Here is a 21849-nt window from a genome sequence, read left to right as displayed (position 1 = left end):
AAAACTAACTGGGGCAGACCCTGTTTAGCTTCTGAGACCTAAAGAGATTGGGTTAGCCTGGGCCATTCATGACAGGGCAATTGCGCTATATACTAAAGAATAATTCAAAGATTTTGGCAATCATGGTTCTGAGTAAAACCTAGATACAAAAGATCCAGGCTCAGTTCTGATCTGATGGCTGGTTCAGACAAGCCATTATTTCTCATATTTAGGTTCCTCACCTCTAAAGGAAAAACAGTGATTGCCTCTCTCACAGATACATTTGTAAGGTTAAGTCTCAAAAAGCAAGTTGGATAGTTAAAATTCTAAATGAATCAGCCAGCAAATGGACACGGAAAAAGTTCACAAACCTGTATCAGACACCTAGCCCAACAGTGCCTTGTGCTAATCATCTATGGTACAAAATAGTCTAAAAGAGAAATACACGAATCAACTTGCTCCTAGTTCTGCCCACCAAAAGCTGATCTCTAGAGAAAATTCTAATTTATCACATGCAAGTAGCAACTTTCACACCTGGGTTCATTAGTACAAAAGTAAAATTTACAATAGCAGTGTCCTTCGGGAATACATGTCTCCTTGGAACATGAGCAAGTCAGATTTCTCATGCAGAAAAAGCTGCCAGATCTTGTAAAACTTAGTCATTGTCTGGATCAATCCCTTTTTTTAGCGAACAGTGCTAGAGATACAGATGGATATTACAAAGTAATACTCATCAGAGCTTTACTGCTAGTCCCCAGCTGGAGACTTGGGTAATGAGGAGACAGCCAACCTACGCGCTGTGGCTTCTTCTGATATTTCTGCTGGGGGGGGGGGGGGCTGTCTCCCTGGAGAGCTTACGATCTACATCACACAAGTGGCAGTGGCTCTCCTCTGGAAGTTGCATTCTAAATCCCTTACGGTTATTCCCTCCTACAGTCCAACACCACAAAAGGAAATTGTTCACATTAGAGAACTCAGAGCTTGAAACAATCTCAAGCTGCATGTGCAGGAATTTATTTTCCTTCCATTTTACTCAGAGTCGGTTGTTACAATCGGTCGAGATAGCGATTATCAAGGGATGGTTTGATAAGCCTGCCTTCATGGGATAGATCAGTGGTGGCGAACCTATGGCACGGGTGCCAGAGGTGGCACTCAGAGCCCTCTCTGTGGGCATGCACAAACAGAGTTCGTCATGTGTGTTGTGTAAAATCGCAGCAGGTACTTCACATCTAGGCTGGGCCCACCGGGCCATTTCAAAGGCTCAACAGTTAGCATTAAACCTAAGACCTAGTTTTGAAGGTGTAAAGCTTAGAGTGTAAAGCTGTTAAACCCTACTCGATTTCCATGCAAAGAACTAAAGCGCTAACCTTTACCCTTGTTTCTGAGCAATACCGACAACCCTCCCAGGATCGTGATTCACCCATTCAAAGGAGTTGCACAGTTGTTTCCAAAAGCAAAGCCAAATTAAATTACCACCAAGCTTAATTCTCGAAAGTAATGCACGCCTCGGAGCCAACTATCATTTTTCTAAACTAAAAGAGTATACTCACGACCAGGCTTAAACGCTGCCCACCATGTTGGCACTATTGCGATACTCATGGAGTTTGCAATTTGGGTACTCGGTCTCGAAAAGGTTCGCTATCACTGGGATAGATGCTGCATTTACGTGGACAGGAAAGCTCCATTTCCATGCTCTGCTACTATTTTTCTGCTTCACTAAATTGCCACAACACAAGAACTGCTTCCTCTTTTGTAACAAACACATCCCTTTGGATCAGTTCCAAGGTGGCTTGCTGATCCCAGATAACTGCCAACACTTTCATACGACATTAAATTCCTTATGATGGAAGTGTCTACAGCAGGGGTCTGCAACCTGTGTCTCTCCAGATGTTCATGGACAACAATTCCCATCAGCCCCTGCCAGCATTGGTCTACAGCAATCTTGTTTTCAAAAATGGCTCCTGAGCTGTGTCTCCAGAACTATTTATGAGGCTCCCTCGGGATGTAAACTTACTTGTTGCTGTTCTTTACTCTGTCTGTTCTTTATACAGATTTCTTCCTGCAAGTCAGAAATCTGAAATACTTTCGTAGTTACTTTTTGAAAAGGATTTAAGAACACTGACAGAGTTAGAGAGAATTCTTACCCTTCTGTTAGAAGTCCATTTTTTAGAATAAAAAATTAAAGTCTCAAGACAAAAATACAGAAACATATCCCTGTTAGCACTCAGTTTTATTTTAGGCTTAAACAGACTAAATAACTGCCAAGCCCAAATTACAGAGGCAGTCTAAAATCTTTTCAGTACTCTTGTTAAAAAGCTATAGCCCAGTAAGAAAGAATTTGTCATAGGAGACATTATATGTGCTTTAACAACCATCGAGTTGCTTCTAACAAGTTGTTTCTCATTAATGACCTACAAAATGTCCTTGCTGAGGTTTTGCAAACTGAGAATCACGGCTTCCTTGATTGAGTCAGCCCATCTCTCACTGGGTCTCCCTCTGTAAAGAGTTCAGGGTAGTACACAATATTCTCTCCTCCCTTTGTCTCTCCCCTTAACATGTCCTAAACAAGCCATTCCTCCAGATGTATGATCACTCCTAACCAGGCCATTTTGGTTGGGTTTTCCCCATTTGATTATAAAATCTTATTTTTTTGCATGACTAAGGGGGTGCAGCCCCCCTCACGAGACAGCCACTTTTATTTATCTATGAATGGCCCAATTTCACAAACTCCACAACTAGCACAAGCCACTCAATTTCCTGAGAGACAAAGTGATAATCACAAGTTCTGTTAACAGCTCAGGGATCACCAGATCATGAAAACAGCAGCCTGGATAGTCTCATGACTTGTCACGCCAGATCACAACACAACCAGCACAACAAATATTTTAAAAGTCAGGGATTGGGGATCCCTACTTGTCGTGAAACTTACTGCATGATCCCGAGCCAGTCATCCACATGTGAGAATACAACAGACCCACAAACACCACTCTGAGCTTTTTGGAGGAAAGGTAGGAGAATAATGAACAATGCACAAATGACACCCCACCTGCTCAGAGAACCACAACTCCCATGCACCTCTAGGTAGAAAGAATTACAAGGAAGCCAGTTTTAGCTTCCAGAAAGAGAATACAAACATAACAAGCAAAAGCATCTCGATAACTCCTTCTGCACATGCAGAATATGCACTTTCAATTCACTTTCAATGCATTTTGAAGCTGGATTTTACTGTGCAGAATAGCAAAATCCACTTGCAAACAATTTTGAAAGTGTATTGTCGAAAGGCTTTTCCCTGTTGGAATCACTGTAGATTGGTGTGTATCTCATTTCCAGGCTGTAGGGCCGTGTTCTAGCAGCATTCTCTCCTGACGTTTCGCCTGCATCTGTGGCTGGCATCTTCAGAGGATCAGAGATGCAGGCGAAACGTCAGGAGAGAATGCTGCTAGAACACGGCCATACAGCCCGGAAACCAGACAGCACCCCAATTGTGAAAGTGGATTGAAGGTGCATTATTTTGCATGTGCGGAAGGGGCCGATGAGAAACACGTCTTACTCAGGCATCTTAGCCCTATTCCCACACTCTCAAGCTGCCTGCAGGTTGCCCTACTGTTCAACAACCCATCCTAGACTGCTACCCTACATAAACAGACCATCCCCCACACCCTTTTTGCCCCTCCCCAGAAACACAGAAGCCCCTAATAGCCTGTTTGGGGAAAGAAATAAGAGCCCCGCGCAACCCCTCTCACCTGCCCCGAGGAACTTGAGTCAAACCCCCTCCTGGCAACCGCAGACCAGCTGCAGGAAATGCCCTTTCCCAGTACTTCCGCCCAAACATTCGCGTGCATTGTTCACTTACCGGCTGCGCAAGGAAGCATTTCCGCCCTTAGCAAACGCCTCTTTTCTACGGGAACTCAGCAGGGACATGATACCCTCCGATGCGTTTTTCTCCGGAGGAGGCTTGAGCGTTTCTGGATTTTGGTTTCACTCGAGGTTGTGTTTCCAGAGAGACGTCACGGTGCTGGACAGTTGTAAATCCTAGTGGCTCCATACACGTTTAACATTTTTAAAAACAGTATAGACCCCAGTGCTTATGAGTAGCTCTGCTTATTACATCTGAATTAATGCGCTCTAGTTCACGCAGGAAAACTTATGTTGCAGTAAAGTTATTAAGTGTTGAAAGTGCCACTAGACTCCGAAATTGCAAATGTAGAACTGAAAGCCATGAGATTCTGGGTACAGCTGCAGAGGATAATGAATTATCTGTTTTTCGGTGTATATGCAAACGTTTCTTTATGAATACCTGTATTGCAGGCAGAAGCCTTTTCTGGTTTATTTCTGATTGCCTGCAGTTTTCAAGGCTTAGGTGGTGTCAAGAAAGCCAGTGTAATGTAGTGGTTAAGAACTGGTGGACTTTAATCTGGAGAACCAGGTTTGATTCCTTACTTCTCCATCTGAGTGGCTGACTCACCTGGTGAACTGGATTTGTTTCCTTGCTCCTCCATATGAAGCTGGCTGGGTGACCTTGGGCCAGTCACAGTTCTCTCAGATTTCTCTCAGCCCCAACTACCTTGCAAGATGTCTGTTGTGGGGAGAGGAAGGGAAAGGAGTTTGTAAGCCCCTTTTGAATCTCCGTACAGGAGAGAGAGGGGGAGGGAGGGGTATAGTTCCAAACTCTTCTTACTCTTCTTCAACTCATGGAGGTCATATTCAATCTGCTAATAATCAGTGCTGAAATCTTCTTTAATGGTATATCTCAAGCCCGTGCGGGATAATGATTAACAGTACGGGGGCTCAGATCTGAATCCGCACTCATGCCACAGAAGCTTGCTGGGTGACCTTGGACTAGTCACACTCTCTCAGCCTAACCTAACTCACAGGATTGTGGAGATAAAATTGAGGTGGGAAAGATGTAAGCCACTTTGGGTCCCAATTGGGGAGAAAGGCAGCATATAAATGAATTAAATAAAACAATAACAGGCAAATGATGACGGCATCAGGTTCACAAAACAGGAAGGAATACAGCATTACCTACTGACATTTATTTGTTGTTGATCTAATCCTTCTTGCTTTCATTCTTTTACAATACATATGAAAACAATGCACCTCTTTTGAATAGCTAAGAGTACACTCAGGTTTGTGTACATTCCTAAGAATTTGAAAGAGGTGGTCATGAGTCCCATCCTAAAGAAGATGTCCCTAGTCCCAAAAGAGCTAAATAACTACCACCTGGTGACAACATTCCCGGGCAAAGTGCTCCAGTAGATGTTGCATCTTCAGGCAGTCTTGGAAGTGACAGGTTAATCAGACCAGTTTCAATCCAGACTCAGGCCTAGGATTGGGATGGAAATAGCTTTCGTCAGCTTGACTAACAATGTTCACCAAAAGAGCAACGGAGGGAATGCATGCCTTTTGGCTCTCATAGACCTGTCACCAGCTTTGACTGCTGTCAACTCCGGTATCCTGGACATGCTCGCTGTGTTGGGAATGTGGAATGCTGCACTTGGCGGTTCCACTTTTACGTGACTGGCTGATTCCAGAAACTGGTGCGGGTGTCTGTTTCTCAGCCCCCATAATGTCTATGCTACAGTGTCCCACAAGGCTACATTTTGTCTTCCTGTGCTTTTCAATATCCGGATGAGACTGCTGGGTGAGATCTGCAGGTATTTGGAGTGAGATACCACCAAAATGCAGGTGGGACATAGCTTTGTTTCTCCTTAGCAGCTGAACAGGTGGGGCTGTGGAAGTCCTGAACAGGTGCCTGGAGAAGGCATTGGGATAGTAGGTGTCAAACTCGTGCCCCTCCAGATGTTGTGGACCACAGTTCCCATCATCCCCTGCCAGCATGATGCTGGTAGGGGATGATGGGAACTGTAGTCCATAACATCTGGAGTTTGACACCTGTGAATGCTAATAAACTGAAGCTCAACCCAAACAAGACAGAGGTTGGCAATGAAGAAACTGCTAGAGGACTGTGGTGTCAGCCTGTCTTGGAAGGAGTTTGTATGCCTCTGAAGGAGCAGATTCATAGCTTAGGGTATTGTTGGTTCTTGGTCTATGGTTGTAGATGTAGTTCACTGTGTGGCAGAGGGGTTATCTTTGGAGGTGGCACGGCTGTGCTGCAGTGGCATTGTCCCTAGCTACTGCCGAACTTCACTCCCGGATTGGACTGTAAGTAGCTTTTTACTTTTCAAATCTGCAGAACACCCCCCGCCCCACCCTAGCATGGTTCTCACTATCCCAACCTTGCAAGAATAAATTCAAGAACAAACTGAATGCAGTTTGGAAACAAGTATTTTTGGGGAAGTGACTTAAGTCACTCCAGCAGTGGAATCAAATTAGATGGTTTAATGAAGTCATGTGTCTTTGGAAAAGACAAAGGCTCATTCCGCACATGCAGAATAATGCACTTTCAAACTGCTTTCAGTGCTCTTTGAAGCTGTGCGGAATGGCAAAATCCACTTGCAAACAGTTGTGAAAGTGGTTTGAAAATGCATTATTTTGCGTGTGCGGAAGGGGCCAAAGAGAACAGACAAAGGATTCAAATAAGGGGCTTTATCTTTGTAAGTGAGTTAAAGTCAACTTTTGGCTTGAGGTCTCTTTTACGAGGTTTTAAGTGTGCTCAGAGGTACTGGATACTGTGGACTGCCAAAAAGACAAATCAGAAGATTCTAGATCCAATCAAGCCTGAACTTTCTCTAGAAGGTAAAATGACTAAACTGAGGCTATTGTACTTTGATCGCGTTATGAGAAGACAAGAGTCACTGGAAAAGACAATAATGCTAGGAAAAGTTGAAGGCAACGGGAAAAGGGGAAGACCCAACGAGGTAGATTGACTCAATAAAGGAAACCACAGTCCTCAGTCCATAAGTCCTGAGCAAGGCTGTTAATGATAGTATGTTTTGGAGGACATTAATTCTGAGGGTCACCATAACTCAGAAGTAACTCAACAGCACTTGACGCACACACAATGGTTGTTTTATGCTGTTTACGCTCCTGACTTGTTTTTAATTTCTTTGTTTTTATATTGATAAGTTATATTGTTTTAATGATCATATATTGCTTTTACTGGTAAACCACCTCAAGCTACTTCTCTGGAGACGGGGCACTTAAATTCCCCAAATAAACTGATAAATCTGTTGAACTTTTTTTTTGAGCGATCTGCAGCCCAAGCTACTAGTTTTGCCAGACTGCTTTGTCATGCATAGCTAAAGCAGTTCATTTTGACTTTCATAAATTTTGTTTGAAGCATAATTCAAAGTGCTACCCATAAACCACAGAACTGAAGAGATGCAAAATTTAATTATCAAGGATAAATGAGCTACACAGAAGAAGAACAAGATGCATGAATGTACGGAGAGGGATCTTGGCTTTGCCAGTATCACTTCTGGAAAGGATTTAGAGCTTATAATGAATAATACATTCATAAGATGGCTCGTAAGGCCCAGATTGTTGTCTTTAAGACTTGAGAAGGTATTGAATTGCAATAACTCAGTAAGGGCAGGATTAATCGTCAGTGCTTTATTCTCCTGGTCTGAGCACAGCAGTTCAAGAAGGATGAAGTTAGCTCATTACTGATGGATCACATGCATTTATTTTGTGGTGGTGGGAAGTTGTCACCAAATGTGGTTTCTTAGAGAATGCGCGTACAGCCGTTATGCAAAGTCGACTTATGCGTCAGAGCATAGGTCCACTTAGCTCAAAACTGTGTCATATGACTCGCCACAGAGGTATCCTTCCTAGCCCCTCCTGCCTGATATCCTTTATCAGCTGAAGCCCACGATGGAACCTGGGACCTTCTGTATACGAAGAAGGGATGCCAGTCTGCAGGTAGGACCTGGGGATTCCCTGGAATTACTGCTCATCTCCAGACTAAAGAGATAAGTTTCTCTGGAGAAAATAGATGCTTTGAAAGATGAACTTTAGGGCATTGTTCCCCAATGAGCTCCATATCCTCCCAAGGCTCCATCCCCAAATCTCCAGGAGTTTCCCAGCCTGGATCTGGCAACCTTACCTACCTATCCCTTACCTGAGACCCTCCACTAGTGAAACAGACACACCTGCCCCTTCCTTACTGAAACAGAGACACCTGCGTTCATCACATTTGTTTCATTATTCTTTTCCTGCAGGCTGTCCTTCCTGTATGAACCAGGTTTGGTATCTGCACTGGCATACTGGTTTAGTGCATGAACTACTATTGAATGCACTGTTACCGTTATCAATTTGCTCTAGTTGCGGTGGAGTCTCGAGCAGAGTTACACGTGTCTAAGATCTGTTGAAACCGGTGGACTTAGTAGGGTGTGATGCTGCTTTGGCCAGCACTGTTAAATTACCACTGGAAGATCCAGGACCAGTATTTCTCCCTGCTGCTTGAAAGTTCAGATGGTTCAGGAACTAAATGCAACCCCTGGATAATAGGGCTGGCGCTCCTCTCAGCGCAGCAGACCTATGATTTTACTGCAGTAAACGAGAGAGTTACGGGAGTGATTTTGTCCCAACCAAAGTGGCAGTGTAAACAGGAAGGTCAACGGAGTAAGGGAGAATGAGGTACAGCACCCCAAGTTTCTTTTCCAAGGAGAGGAATAAAAGTGAATTGGGGGGGGATGAGCCACTGCTGTCTGAGCAGATGCGGCCACACATTTAGACTCTACCTCTTTAATTTTGAGGGCTGCAATCTGCAGCAAAGTTTCCTCTGACATTTTCTTTTGTCTTCCTGTTTCTCTGTGCTGTAGCTATATGGGTGGGGTGAGGGTGGAGGCAGGGGCAGGGGTGGTAGCAAAAGAAAAAAAAGGAAATAGCTGGGAAATCAGTGAGTCATGCTCACATGCTCATTCTGTCCTCCCTCCAGTTCCCATTGGTGGGGCTGAGCAATTAAAATGTATTTGCAATCATGCATATTTGCTCTGTGTTGATTCCTTTACTGGACCATGTTTGTGTTCTGTGTGTGTGTGGGGGGGTTGTGGGTTGTGAACAAGCAAAGGAACCAAGTCAAATGTGCAAAAATAAACGAAGCCCATTTTGCTGGTGATGTGTGCGAAACCTAACAAGACGCTTGGGCTTCAGTGAGTGATAGTAGGTGTATGCCGCTGCTCTAGGCATCCATTGTGCATGAATGTACTCTTGGCCAGCCCACACTTTCAGGGAGCAGGATCAGATCTACCCGGCAGGCAGATCTGGAAAACACAGATGGATTTTCAAAATCAATCTAAAACCAAAGAGATCCAGGTTACTCTAGAGTTTCTAAGGCCCATTATGTGTGGAATGCTTACTTCAGGGCTCTTAGTTGCGGAGTGGGGCTGTAGTGTGGTCTCCTCGCAGTTCTCTGTTTACATGCTGCCTGTTCTGCAACTTGCCTGCTGAAGTCTCAGCAGGCCTCTGATTTTCCTGGTTCTCTTAACTCTGCCCATTAACACCCTCTTTAAAAAAAAATATTAAAATTTATTTATTTATTCATTGCTTACTTAGATTTATACCCCGCCCTACCCCTGAAGGGCAGCAACAACAATAAAGTTAAACTCTTCAAGGTACAGATCCGGTAGTTGCAAGTTTGCTGGCTTTTAAAAAGCCCTTTAAATGGCAGTTCTATATATATACCCGTGATTGCAGTTATATCGATATTGTAGCATCTTTCCAAAAATAACCCCCGCAAAAGAAAGAGGCAAAGAAATTCCCTGGACCACACTCTGCTGAGAAACAAGACCAAGTCCTAGAACTGATATGTCTGCCACCCTCCACACATACACACACAATTCCTGCTGCTGATGCTGTGGGAGGAGAGGGAGGTTTGTTATTTAATGGTTAGCCCACTATTCATCATTCATCCTACAAACATCTCCCTACCAGCCTGCTGTTAACTGCAACAGCTCTGAAAGTAAGAGCATGAGGCAAACGGCTGATCTGCCATTTGGTGGTCTTCAAATGCAATGATAGTGATGTTGCAGTGATTCTCCGTTTATACCGATACATCAATATTGCAATATAATAAATAACAAAAATTGAAGTAATAACAAATTTTAAAAGGGGGGAGGGGAGAGGTGTTCACGGGAGCAGGAGCACGTAGAAGGGGCTGGAGGGGAGATGTCCAGAACAAAGCTGTGCTCATTGCAAATCTCCCCCCGCTCTGACAGTGAAGAAAATTAAAGTCACACTTAAAGTAGTGTTGCTTGGTGGTGGGAGAATGGAGAGTGAAAGCCAGGTTCAGGACATACATCCTTACAAGACATCTTGTCGCGAAGATATTCACCTCTGCTGTGCAGCAGACATCTTGTGCAGAAATGGCCCTATATCTATGCTCATTCCCACATTCTACATCCAAACCCTGCCTCACCTCTCAAAGCCATCTCCCTTTGGTTGTGGTCAAGCCAGTCGGCATCAACACCCAGCAACTTTTCCTAAAGGCCCATGCATCCCATTTTGAGGGGTTGGTGTCTTTGAGCCACAATGCAGCAGAAATTTATTACTGTTACCACCCAGGAAAATAAGCAAAATATTTTCCTGAGTCAGGTTATCTGACTACACTGGCTCCATGCCAGGACGCAGAGACTTGTGTGGTTCAGAAGCCTCCATAAGGCTCACAAAGAACGCATATGTGTGATTGTGCCAATGCGATATGGTTTCCCTCTTGCTTATGCCCTTTTTAGATGTAATAAAAGCCCCTCTTTAGTTGAATTTATGATTTGCCCGCTGTTTAGGATTTTAGTTTGACTAGGTTCTCCAGTTAGTTTAAGGTTTCGTTATTGTTAATTTAGGAGAGTCTTGCCTATAAGTATATGTGTTTATTCCTTAAGGTTTCCCTAATGTTTAAGTTTAGAAATGTTATTTTTGAAATTTGTGTCTGTTAGCAAAAGCAGTAGCCTGTAGAGGCTGATATTAAGGGACAAGGAAGTTGGCTCTGGAATGCAGTTTAGACCAACACCCAGCCAACTCCTTAGCGAGGACAAAGACCCCCTTTGGATTTGCAAATTCAGCACCCAGAGGTCCCAGCCGTTGGAAGACGTGCAGGGACCACCATTGGACAATTCGAACTTTTCTTTGTTGCAGATAGGAGGCGCGGGAGCCTCAGGATATAACCGAAGGAAACAGCCATCTGATAAAGTAGATAGCTGGGTGCGGTAGCGAGCCCACCCAGATTCCCTGAATGGACCTTATCGGCTTTCCTTTCAGCACCATTGCGAGATCTCGCGGGACTATGTTTGACAGCGGGATTTCGTGATCCCATTCACAAAAGTTGTAATTGTATCTTCCTTTTGTATTGTTGTTTTCTTATTGGTGTTTGGTAAGGGACTTGCCCCCTTACCTCCCCTTTCTACCTGCCCTCATTACGTTGCTGAGCTGAAATCACTTATTGTTACCTGAGCTGCAGCGGTAACATTAAGGCAACTTCAACTTGGTCAGTCACCCACACTCTACGCTTACAATCTAATGCCATTGGCAGATCTCATGCAGAACACTCAGCCTTGGGTGAGGCCTGTCAACAAATGCCATTACACAAACTCTTATTTATTCTTTTTGATGTAAGCTGGCAGAAAGTGTACATGAACAGGGGAGATTGCTTGCATGAGTGAGCATTCCCACACGCAACTGTCTGCTCCTGTAGCCCCTGTTTCCCAGGGACTCTCTATTCCCTGATGCCTTTAATGATGAAATCCCTGTTCCTGTTTGCTTTTGGAGGAAGTTCTGGGGTTGCTTTTTCAAATTTAGAGTGAGTTACTAAAGTTGTGCGTTTTTAAAAGGTGTGTTGTCCTCTTTCTTCCAGCCTGGGAGAACCCTGCCTCAGCAAATGTCAGAAGATTTGTGAGGTGAAGCGGGAACGGGGAGAGGGCTGAGTTGGGCCCGAATGTGAGATCACTTCCAGGTGATACTCTAGACTGCCTCCTCTTGTCTCTATGGTTTTTATCATAAAGGAGACCCCTATGCTAGGCTATTTTTTCTCCCATTCCTCGGTTCCTCTGGGTGGAGGAATGCGGCTGGGGTTGAGTAATTCCTCACACAAGGAAAGTAAATGGGAGGCCTACTTTCAGACCTTTAAAATTAGGGCTTACATCCAGAAAAATAATGTCCATGGACACAGGGACCTCCACCCATGGAACATAGTTCCTGTGTCTTCCATGACAGCTGAAAATGACACTTGATATTCTGTTGTCCCCCCCCCCCCGTGGGTAGGAAGGAAGGTGAGTAGGTAGGGGGAGTGGCTGCAGTGAGCCCCACAAGAAGCTTGACAGCTCAACAGCCACCCCACCTCAGAGAATGCTGAAGCCAGCCTTGCTCCCAGTGTTGTGTATTCTGCAAGGGCTGCTCCTTTTGTCAGTTGATGGGAATTGAATTCCGTGTGGAGTGAGCATCAGCAAAAGGGAATGCACAGTGGAAGCACCATAGGCAGGCAAATGCATTTACCCAGGATTCACCTTGGCCTTGGTGTACACTGGGGAAGAGCTTTCTTGTTTACCTTTCTCTCCTTTGTTTGTCCTTTAGTTCCCCCTCCCCGCCCCAAAGCTGAATGGCCATTTCCTTCAGTCCAAATGCCATCAGCAGGATGAAGGGGGCTTCCACTTGCACTATGCCTGTTGTGTTGCTAAGATTCTACAGTGCCGGAAATTGGAGCGTGCCTACAGAGTCCTTGTGCAGCCAAGTTTTTGTTCCTCCCTTTTTGAAATAAAGCAGGACAGTCTCCCAAGGATGTAGAATCTCTTCTGTTTGTGGGTGGCCTCTTTTGGGTGCTTTTGTGAATGGCATAATAAAGTATCCAGATTTACTATTAGATATAGTAGGTAATAATGTCCTATGGGCAGTGACGTATCTACGGGGGACAGGGAGGTCATTTGACCCATGCCCCATTTGCCTGGGTCAGGTGGTGGGCACATTTTGGCTCCTCCCGCTCTCCCCCACACACCCAGCCCTTGGCTGAACTCCCCCCATCCCCCCAACTCTCTTCACTGCCTCCACCACCTGCCCCCCTCTGCACCACTGCCCCAGGCCGCAAACAAACACACCTCTGTGGGCGGAAATGAAGGCAGCTTTTGCCTCCAGCAAGTAGGCTGGGTAGATAGTGTTTGGCAGCCTCTAAACTGGGTTTTGGCAGCAGAGTTGCAGAGACCCTGGTGCAGGAAGGAGAGGAGAGCCTTCCCAGGGCTTCTGCACTGCCTCGGTGCAACACCTTTGGGACTTGTGCAGGGTGGGCCCTGCTTGCCTGCTTGGGGCCTTTTGCAAGGTGTGGTGAGACTCCCCCCACAGTTGGCACCTTGAGCCCTGCAAGGGCCATGTGGAGGCCACTTCCCTGCAGCCAGAGGAAAAGGGTAGTTGGGGCTGAGAGAGTTCTGAGAGACTAGACCAAGGTCACCCAGCAGGAATGTAGGAATGCGGAAACACATCTGGTTCACCAGATAAGCCTCCGCCACTCAGGTGGAGAAGTGGGGAATCAAACCCGGTTCTCCCGATTAGAATCCACTTGCTCTTAACCACTACAGCACGTTGGCTCCCGCCATCCCCTCCTCAAACCCCACCTTTCTCAGGTTTCATCTCCAAAATCCCCAGGTATTTCTCAGCCTAGAGCTGACAACCCAACTTGTTTTACATTTAAACAAAAGCTGGACGTTCAAAGAAAGGGCTGAGAGCCTCTCTGAGGAGACCAGGCCCAAAACTAGAGTCCTTCTTTCACATTTCTCTCTATCTCGAGAGGATATCAGAGTCAGAGAAGGAGTCCTGGAACAAATCTCTCCCATGGTGGATGTCACAAGGATTACAACGCTTCCTCAAACCATGGCACTGAGGCAGAAGAAACAAGGTGTAGCAAACTCTGAGGAGGGAGCAAGATGTGTCGGCATAAAAACAAGACCGAAATGGAAAAGTGGAATGGAAAAGTAGCTGCATACCAATCTATTTTCACCTATTTTTTGTATTTATTCTACAGCTGACAGAAAACTCTCAAAGTGTTTCACAATTACTTCCGATAAAAAAATCCAATTCTGAAAACTGAATGTGAGGAGGAAACAGGCATCTGTCAGGCTGGGGCAGCCCTACACAGAATGGGGCTGGGGGGGAACAGCAGTGAGGAGAGAAGAAATGATATTGAAAGATTTTTTAAAAAACGGGGCTGGGAAAATCAGAATGTTTACTTTGGCCAGAATTCAAGGGGTGGGCTCTTTGTGCATTTCAGATTTACACTTCACCATTCTGACTCCGTCAAAGGCATTTGCAAAAGCATTCATTCATTCTCCTCCACCCCGGCCATATGGAGTCCTCAGTGATTTCTAATCACAGTTCACAAGGGAGGGCAGGTCAGTGTGGCTGACAATGCAAATCACGGGGGGGGGGGGGCAACACACAAAAGCTCTACACAGCATCCCGCCTTCTTTTACTGGATGTGCCATTCCACTCTGTAGATCCCGCCTTTGTGCCAAAATGCTCAACTGTAATGATATTCAATCAGACAGTATTTGTAAGAACTACATCCCATTTACCTGAAATAGTTGTCTTAAATTTGTCCACAGGTTACAGTTCTATATAATTAACTTTTTAAAAAAGTATAACCCTTTTGTGAGTTGGGGAAGGTTGTCTTATGTGGAGCAGCAGTGGCGCAGGAGGTTAAGAGCTCATGTATCTAATCTGGAGGAACCGGGTTTGATTCCAAGCTCTGCCGCCTGAGCTGTGGAGGCTTATCTGGGGAATTCAGATTAGCCTGTACACTCCCACACACGCCAGCTGAGTGACCTTGGGCTAGTCACGGCTTCTCGGAGCTCTCTCAGCCCCACCTACCTCACAGGGTGTTTGTAGTGAGGGGGGAAGGGCAAGGAGATTGTAAGCCCCTTTGAGTCTCCTGCAGGAGAGAAAGGGGGGATATAAATCCAAACTCCTCCTCCTCCTCCTCCTCCTCCTCCTCCTCTTCTTCTTCTTCTTCTTCTTCTTCTTCTTCTTCTTCTTCTTCTTCTTCTTCTTCTTCTTCTTCTTCTTCTTCTTCTTCTTCTTCTTCTTCTATTCCAAGTGGTCTCCTTTTCAGGTCAATATGAGTTTGCACGTAGGGTTTGCGGAGGTATACAGATCCAAACTCCTTCTCCTCCTCCTCATGGTGGATTCTAAACTGGAGAACCGGATTTGATCCTCCGATCCTCCACTCCTCCACGTGATGCCTGCTGGGTGACCTTGGGCCAGTCACAGTTTTCTCAGAACTCTCTCAGCCCATGCAGAGACAGGCAATGGCAAACCACCTCTTGAACATCTGTTGCCTTGAAAACCCCACGGGGTCGCCATAAGTCAGCTGTGACTTGATGGCAAAAAAAAAGAGGTCGGAAGAAGAGGCAGCTGTTCTAAGCAGAGGCCACAACAGGCAATTTGAGGTTAGCAGTGGGGGGCAGTCGAAGGCAGTACCAGTTGTCAGTATGCCACTACACACAGGAGTTCCTCCATATATTGGAGAGGTCTTGGGTCAGTGTTAGAGCATCTGCTTGGCATACGGATGGTCCCAGGTTCAATCTCCAGCGCCTCCAGATAAAAGGGTCAATTTGTAGATGATCTGAAAGATCTCTGCCTGAAACTCCCAGAGAGCTGCCATTTAGAATAGACAACACTGAGCTTGGAAGGTCTGGCTGAGAATAAAGCAGTTTCATGTGAGTTCAGTGAGTGAGACCTTGCCCTCCACCTTCACTTACCACCTTCAAAAACTAGCCCTTTTGTTTCATCTCGTATGATGAAACCCTTCCTGCTCCCTTACTGCAAAGGGTCTTCCAGTTATCCTGGGAGATGTAAGATACTTTGAAGCTCCCCTCGGGGGACCCCAAAGCTTCAGAAACCATGCTTTTCCCAAGGAGAAGGATCATAAAATGATCAAACTGCAGGCAGAGTGAAGATGAGTTTTCTGCAAGGAGATAACCAGGAAGGGGCAAGATGAATGGCTATTACAATAACATGAGCTGGGCAATAAAACTCAGAGATGTGCGCTCCACGTTGTTTGGGGAAAGAAGGCACCAGTTCCACAACTTCCACCCCAGGGACTGTGGAGTTTCCTAACCTGGATCTACAGAATTTATTCCTTCCCACCATCCTCTCACCAGTGCGGCCCTGACCTGGCTGCATCATTGGTCATTCCCACCCACATTCTAAAAACTCTTGAAGGGTACCAGGAAAGGTGACAGTGGGCATCAGGGCCCCCTGTTCTATATTGAAAAGCTGTGCTATAGTGGATAAATTCTTCCTCTTTTAAGAAAGCAGATGTAACCCCTGTGTCAGAATGGGATGACCCAGAAAGGGGTGGAGTCTGAAAAGAAGCAGAAGGCTGCAGAACTCATGAGGTTGGAAGAAGCAAGGCTACCAGGCTGGGACCTTGCTTGATTTTATTAAGCCCTTAACACCTTGTTTAAGGTAACTGCAATGTTGTGGGGAACTAGTGGGAAGGGAGTTTATTTATTTTTTTTGGCTATATTGTAAACGTTAGAATTTATTGTTTCAGGGTTTTTGTGTATGTAAATGCTGAGAGTTTTCTGGGAACCTTCAACACCTTGAATCCCGTTCACCAAGCCTCTGAAGTCTTCAAAACCAACCACCAGCAAATAAGAATTGGACTTGGCAATATCAGTAGACTGTAAATATAAGGACTCGAAAATGCAGACTTAACAGGACTGTCAAGTGTAAATGTTAAATGTTTTAAAAGTGTTATTTGTTAAGAGAAGTAAACTGTTTTATTTAAACTTAGTTCTTTGCAACTCCTTCCAAGTACTGCCCCACAGAACCCACAGAAAGAGGTGACTCAGACACTGTTCAAAGTGCCTCAGGTACGCTCCTAGCTACTCGGTCATGCACAGAAGAGAAAGGGAAGTAGGAGCTGAGCCCTCTGCATGCATTGAAAGCCTTTTACTCGTGGCCCAGACTGCTGGTAAACAAGAGAGGCTAAATATCATTTTGGGGGGTGGGAATCCAAAGATCCCGGGACACAGGAAAAGAAGTGGGCACATCTGCACAAGCAAGTCCTGGTGCCATTTCCAACCATACTCTGAATTTTTTTGCAGCCAGAGGAAGAAATGGTGGCTTGTCGGTGTCTGAACTGTTCCATTTAGATATCTCCTCTCCCAAAGGAAAAACAAAAACACAGCCTTGTTTAATTGACATATATATATATAAATCCATTGAAATGTAAAATGGGAACATTTCTATTGCCTACCGCTGAGGTAGAACAAAAATAAAGCACTGGAAAGGCAAGAAAAACACAAAACAAAATCTCGAGTGGTTTAAAGCCAGCTTGGCAAAGGCTGTATTATCCTGTATTATTCTCACACAATCCCCCTCAAAAATACTCACATGGGAGGGGGGACACTTTGCTTTATTGAAAGTAATGTGCTATTTATAGCACGAGGGTGGAATTTTGCAGCAAAACATTTATTCCCAATTGGGTAATTTTACTGGGGAAAAATATTCTACTCAAATCTAATTTGAAAAGCAGTGTAACAATTGGGTTTGGGGGGAGGGAGGGAGCTCTTGCAACACAAAGAGAAAAGCAGGGCAAGGCCAGAATCTAGTTACCACCCATGCAAAAAGCCGGGCTGGGGGATATTGTGGACTGTTTGGAAGAGTGGAACCATGCTAGAACTTTTTAGAAGACCCCTGTCCCACTTTCTTTCATAGGATTGCCAGGTCTGTCCTGGCAGCTTTTGGGGGTAGGGGTGGAGTCTGAGAAGGCCAGTGACCGCTGTGGGGTACTATGCCATTGAGTCCACGCTCCAAAGCACCTATTTTTCTCCAGCGCAACTGATCTGTGTATGTGATAAACGAGAAATGTGTTTTATACTAGGAACGAGGAGATGAGTCAAAAGGGAGGATGCTTGTGTCAGGACAAGATAAGACTGCTGGATGACTATGCTGAAGGGCAAGGTTTGTATCAGATTGTATGTATTGAGCATGCTTAGTAGGCTAATATATATTAACTTCTCCTCCTTTGATGACAAACTGTATTATAATGAACATACAGGAAGAATGTGGGAGAGGGCAACAATCAAGGAGGAGCATGTAAACAGGCAGACTAGAAAGCTGTGACTCTAAGTACCCTTAGCCAATGGGGGAACACAGAGGGTGTGACGAATTCCAGAGAAGAGGATACATTTGCAGTAGATATACTGTTTTGGTGGAGTCTGCCCATGTGGGGACAGCTTCCCTTTCTTTGCAAATAAAGCTACTTAAAAGTCTCTTCTGTTGGCTTGATATTTGGTAAAGAAATATTGGGCACCACATGGAGTCTGGAGGTCAGCTGCAATTCCAAGGGATTCCCAGGTCCTACCTGGAGGTTGCATTCGTGTTCCTTCCTTCTGTCATCTTGTCGGGATGGCCTGCTTATTGGGGGATGGGATCTCTGTTCGGTGTGAAACTGTTTAGCTGTTGCTTTCTGTCTCCGCTTATCTCTCCCGCTCTTAGTGAAGGCCAAATGCTTTGGTTCTTAGTAGTACTGCTGAGAAACTGTATGGTGGGAGGGGGAAGGGATGTCTGGGTGCTTTATGATTGAGACGTCTCAGCTGAGCCGAGCCAGAGACGTCTTGGACCGTGTACGGAACTTATCTGACCTACAATAAAGAAATCATTGTTCATCCAACTGTTTGGTTCAAGGTGGTTCTGACACATCTTGAGTAGCTCACCACTGAATAGGGCCTCCCCTCTCTTTAATAGTGGCTAAATGTGTGAGAATGGAAGCTTTTCATGGCATGGAGGTAAATATGACACTTTGTAAACAACTGCCAATAAGCTTCTTTTAAAGAGTCACGGCATTTTTCACCAGGCCTGTTGGCAACCCTGCTAATGAACAGACCTGGAGGTTCATAGTTTGAATTAGATTTGTCAAGTGTTAAAATAATTTTTTTATAACTACAGTACCAGAGAAACAGACCTTTTTGCTTACAAAGATGAAACTGGAAGTCCTAAACCCTTCTTAGTGCACTCACTAAGCTGTAATTCTGTTTAGGATTGCAGTGCTACAGTGGAGCAAGAAAAGATGCTGAGCATCTTGATGACTTCAGGGGCAGAGGACAGTACAAAAATAATTATTGGCTTATATGCGGTGTATTGTTTTTTGGCATTACTGGAGGGCTCTGTGATGGAGGTGGGATGCAGCACGGCATGATGTAATTACATTTAAATCATTCCTCTCATCAAAATACACCAAGTTGCAAAATGGTAAAATGCTGATTTAAGAGCCCAGTGTCCCTAATGTGTGCATGACATCATTTTGCAGTGGCAACCACGCTGTGAACCCAGCAGAGTTTACACACTTTGGATTTTATTGAAAATGACAGCGGTGTGGAGGAAAATCAATACATTATGAATATTCAAGTGAGAATGCTGGGCAGAGCACAGGTAAGAGAAGATTTGGAATGCAATTAGTATCAATGAACTGAGTTGGCCTTGCTGGAGGAACACAAACATTTCCAGAAAAGCTTTCATAATATTTCTTAGCTGAAGAGATGCCAATCGGTGTAGTGAAGTCATGTGGTTTTGCTGGGGGCGGCGGTGGGGGTGTTAGGCAGTCACGGGGCCTCCAATGAGAACCCCTGAAGCAAACTAGACTGGGGTTGGGGCTCCATCCCAAACATGAGTTGAAGGCTTCAGTGTTTGCTGCCACCTTTACTGGGTTTGCCAACTTTGTTTGCCCCAGATAGCTAACTTCGCTCCTGGACATACATGCTCATTTCCGGCACATGCTCTGCCCTGTCTCAGTCCTTGGCTCATTCCGCACATGCAGAATAATGCACTTTCAAACTGCTTTCAGTGCTCTTTGAAGCTGTGCAGAATAGCAAAATCCACTTGCAAACAGTTATGAAAGTGGTTTGAAAATGCATTATTTTGCCTGTGCGGAAGGGGCCCTTGGCCACTTTCTGTGTTGTACCACTTCCTTAAGTGCCTGGCCCAATAACTGCCCCCTCCCCTTTCTCATTTTCTGATGGGGTTGCCAGATCTGGGTTGGGAAATACCTGGTGTGGAGCCTGAAGGTTTACGTTTTCTCAAGGACAGAAATTTCTACCAATTCCTCTTCCGCAGCATCCACAGGCAATTTATAACATTTTGTTCTGGGGGTGGAGGGTCAGCAAACCCACAGGTATAAACACACTATTGCCCTACTTCAGGGCTTTTAAAACTGTATTCTGTAAACCTCCCCCCCCCCCCACCCCCCCCCTTCCCCACCCCCCCCCGCCCCCTTCCCCCCGATGCCCCTTCCCCCCCCCCCCCCCCCCCCCCCCCCCCCCCCCCCCACCCCCCCCACCCCCCACCCCCCCCCCACCCCCCCCCCCCCCCCCCACCCCACCCCCCCCCCACCCCCCCCCCCCCCCACCCCCCCCCCCCCCCGCCCCCCCCCCCACCCACCCCCCCCCCCCCCCACCCCCCCCCCCCCCCACCCCCCCCCCCCCCCACCCCCCCCCCCCCCCACCCCCCCCCCCCCCCACCCCCCCCCCCCCCCACCCCCCCCCCCCCCCACCCCCCCCCCCCCCCACCCCCCCCCCCCCCCACCCCCCCCCCCCCCCACCCCCCCCCCCCCCCACCCCCCCCCCCCCCCACCCCCCCCCCCCCCCACCCCCCCCCCCCCCCACCCCCCCCCCCCCCCACCCCCCCCCCCCCCCACCCCCCCCCCCCCCCACCCCCCCCCCCCCCCACCCCCCCCCCCCCCCACCCCCCCCCCCCCCCACCCCCCCCCCCCCCCACCCCCCCCCCCCCCCACCCCCCCCCCCCCCCACCCCCCCCCCCCCCCACCCCCCCCCCCCCCCACCCCCCCCCCCCCCCACCCCCCCCCCCCCCCACCCCCCCCCCCCCCCACCCCCCCCCCCCCCCACCCCCCCCCCCCCCCACCCCCCCCCCCCCCCACCCCCCCCCCCCCCCACCCCCCCCCCCCCCCACCCCCCCCCCCCCCCACCCCCCCCCCCCCCCACCCCCCCCCCCCCCCACCCCCCCCCCCCCCCACCCCCCCCCCCCCCCACCCCCCCCCCCCCCCACCCCCCCCCCCCCCCACCCCCCCCCCCCCCCACCCCCCCCCCCCCCCACCCCCCCCCCCCCCCACCCCCCCCCCCCCCCACCCCCCCCCCCCCCCACCCCCCCCCCCCCCCACCCCCCCCCCCCCCCACCCCCCCCCCCCCCCACCCCCCCCCCCCCCCACCCCCCCCCCCCCCCACCCCCCCCCCCCCCCACCCCCCCCCCCCCCCACCCCCCCCCCCCCCCACCCCCCCCCCCCCCCACCCCCCCCCCCCCCCACCCCCCCCCCCCCCCACCCCCCCCCCCCCCCACCCCCCCCCCCCCCCACCCCCCCCCCCCCCCACCCCCCCCCCCCCCCACCCCCCCCCCCCCCCACCCCCCCCCCCCCCCACCCCCCCCCCCCCCCACCCCCCCCCCCCCCCACCCCCCCCCCCCCCCACCCCCCCCCCCCCCCACCCCCCCCCCCCCCCACCCCCCCCCCCCCCCACCCCCCCCCCCCCCCACCCCCCCCCCCCCCCACCCCCCCCCCCCCCCACCCCCCCCCCCCCCCACCCCCCCCCCCCCCCACCCCCCCCCCCCCCCACCCCCCCCCCCCCCCACCCCCCCCCCCCCCCACCCCCCCCCCCCCCCACCCCCCCCCCCCCCCACCCCCCCCCCCCCCCACCCCCCCCCCCCCCCACCCCCCCCCCCCCCCACCCCCCCCCCCCCCCACCCCCCCCCCCCCCCACCCCCCCCCCCCCCCACCCCCCCCCCCCCCCACCCCCCCCCCCCCCCACCCCCCCCCCCCCCCACCCCCCCCCCCCCCCACCCCCCCCCCCCCCCACCCCCCCCCCCCCCCACCCCCCCCCCCCCCCACCCCCCCCCCCCCCCACCCCCCCCCCCCCCCACCCCCCCCCCCCCCCACCCCCCCCCCCCCCCACCCCCCCCCCCCCCCACCCCCCCCCCCCC

The sequence above is a fragment of the Sphaerodactylus townsendi genome, linkage group LG06, assembly GCF_021028975.2.
Source record: "Sphaerodactylus townsendi isolate TG3544 linkage group LG06, MPM_Stown_v2.3, whole genome shotgun sequence".
NCBI classification, from domain to species: domain Eukaryota; kingdom Metazoa; phylum Chordata; class Lepidosauria; order Squamata; family Sphaerodactylidae; genus Sphaerodactylus; species Sphaerodactylus townsendi.
Note: the sequence above shows the minus strand (reverse complement) of the source record.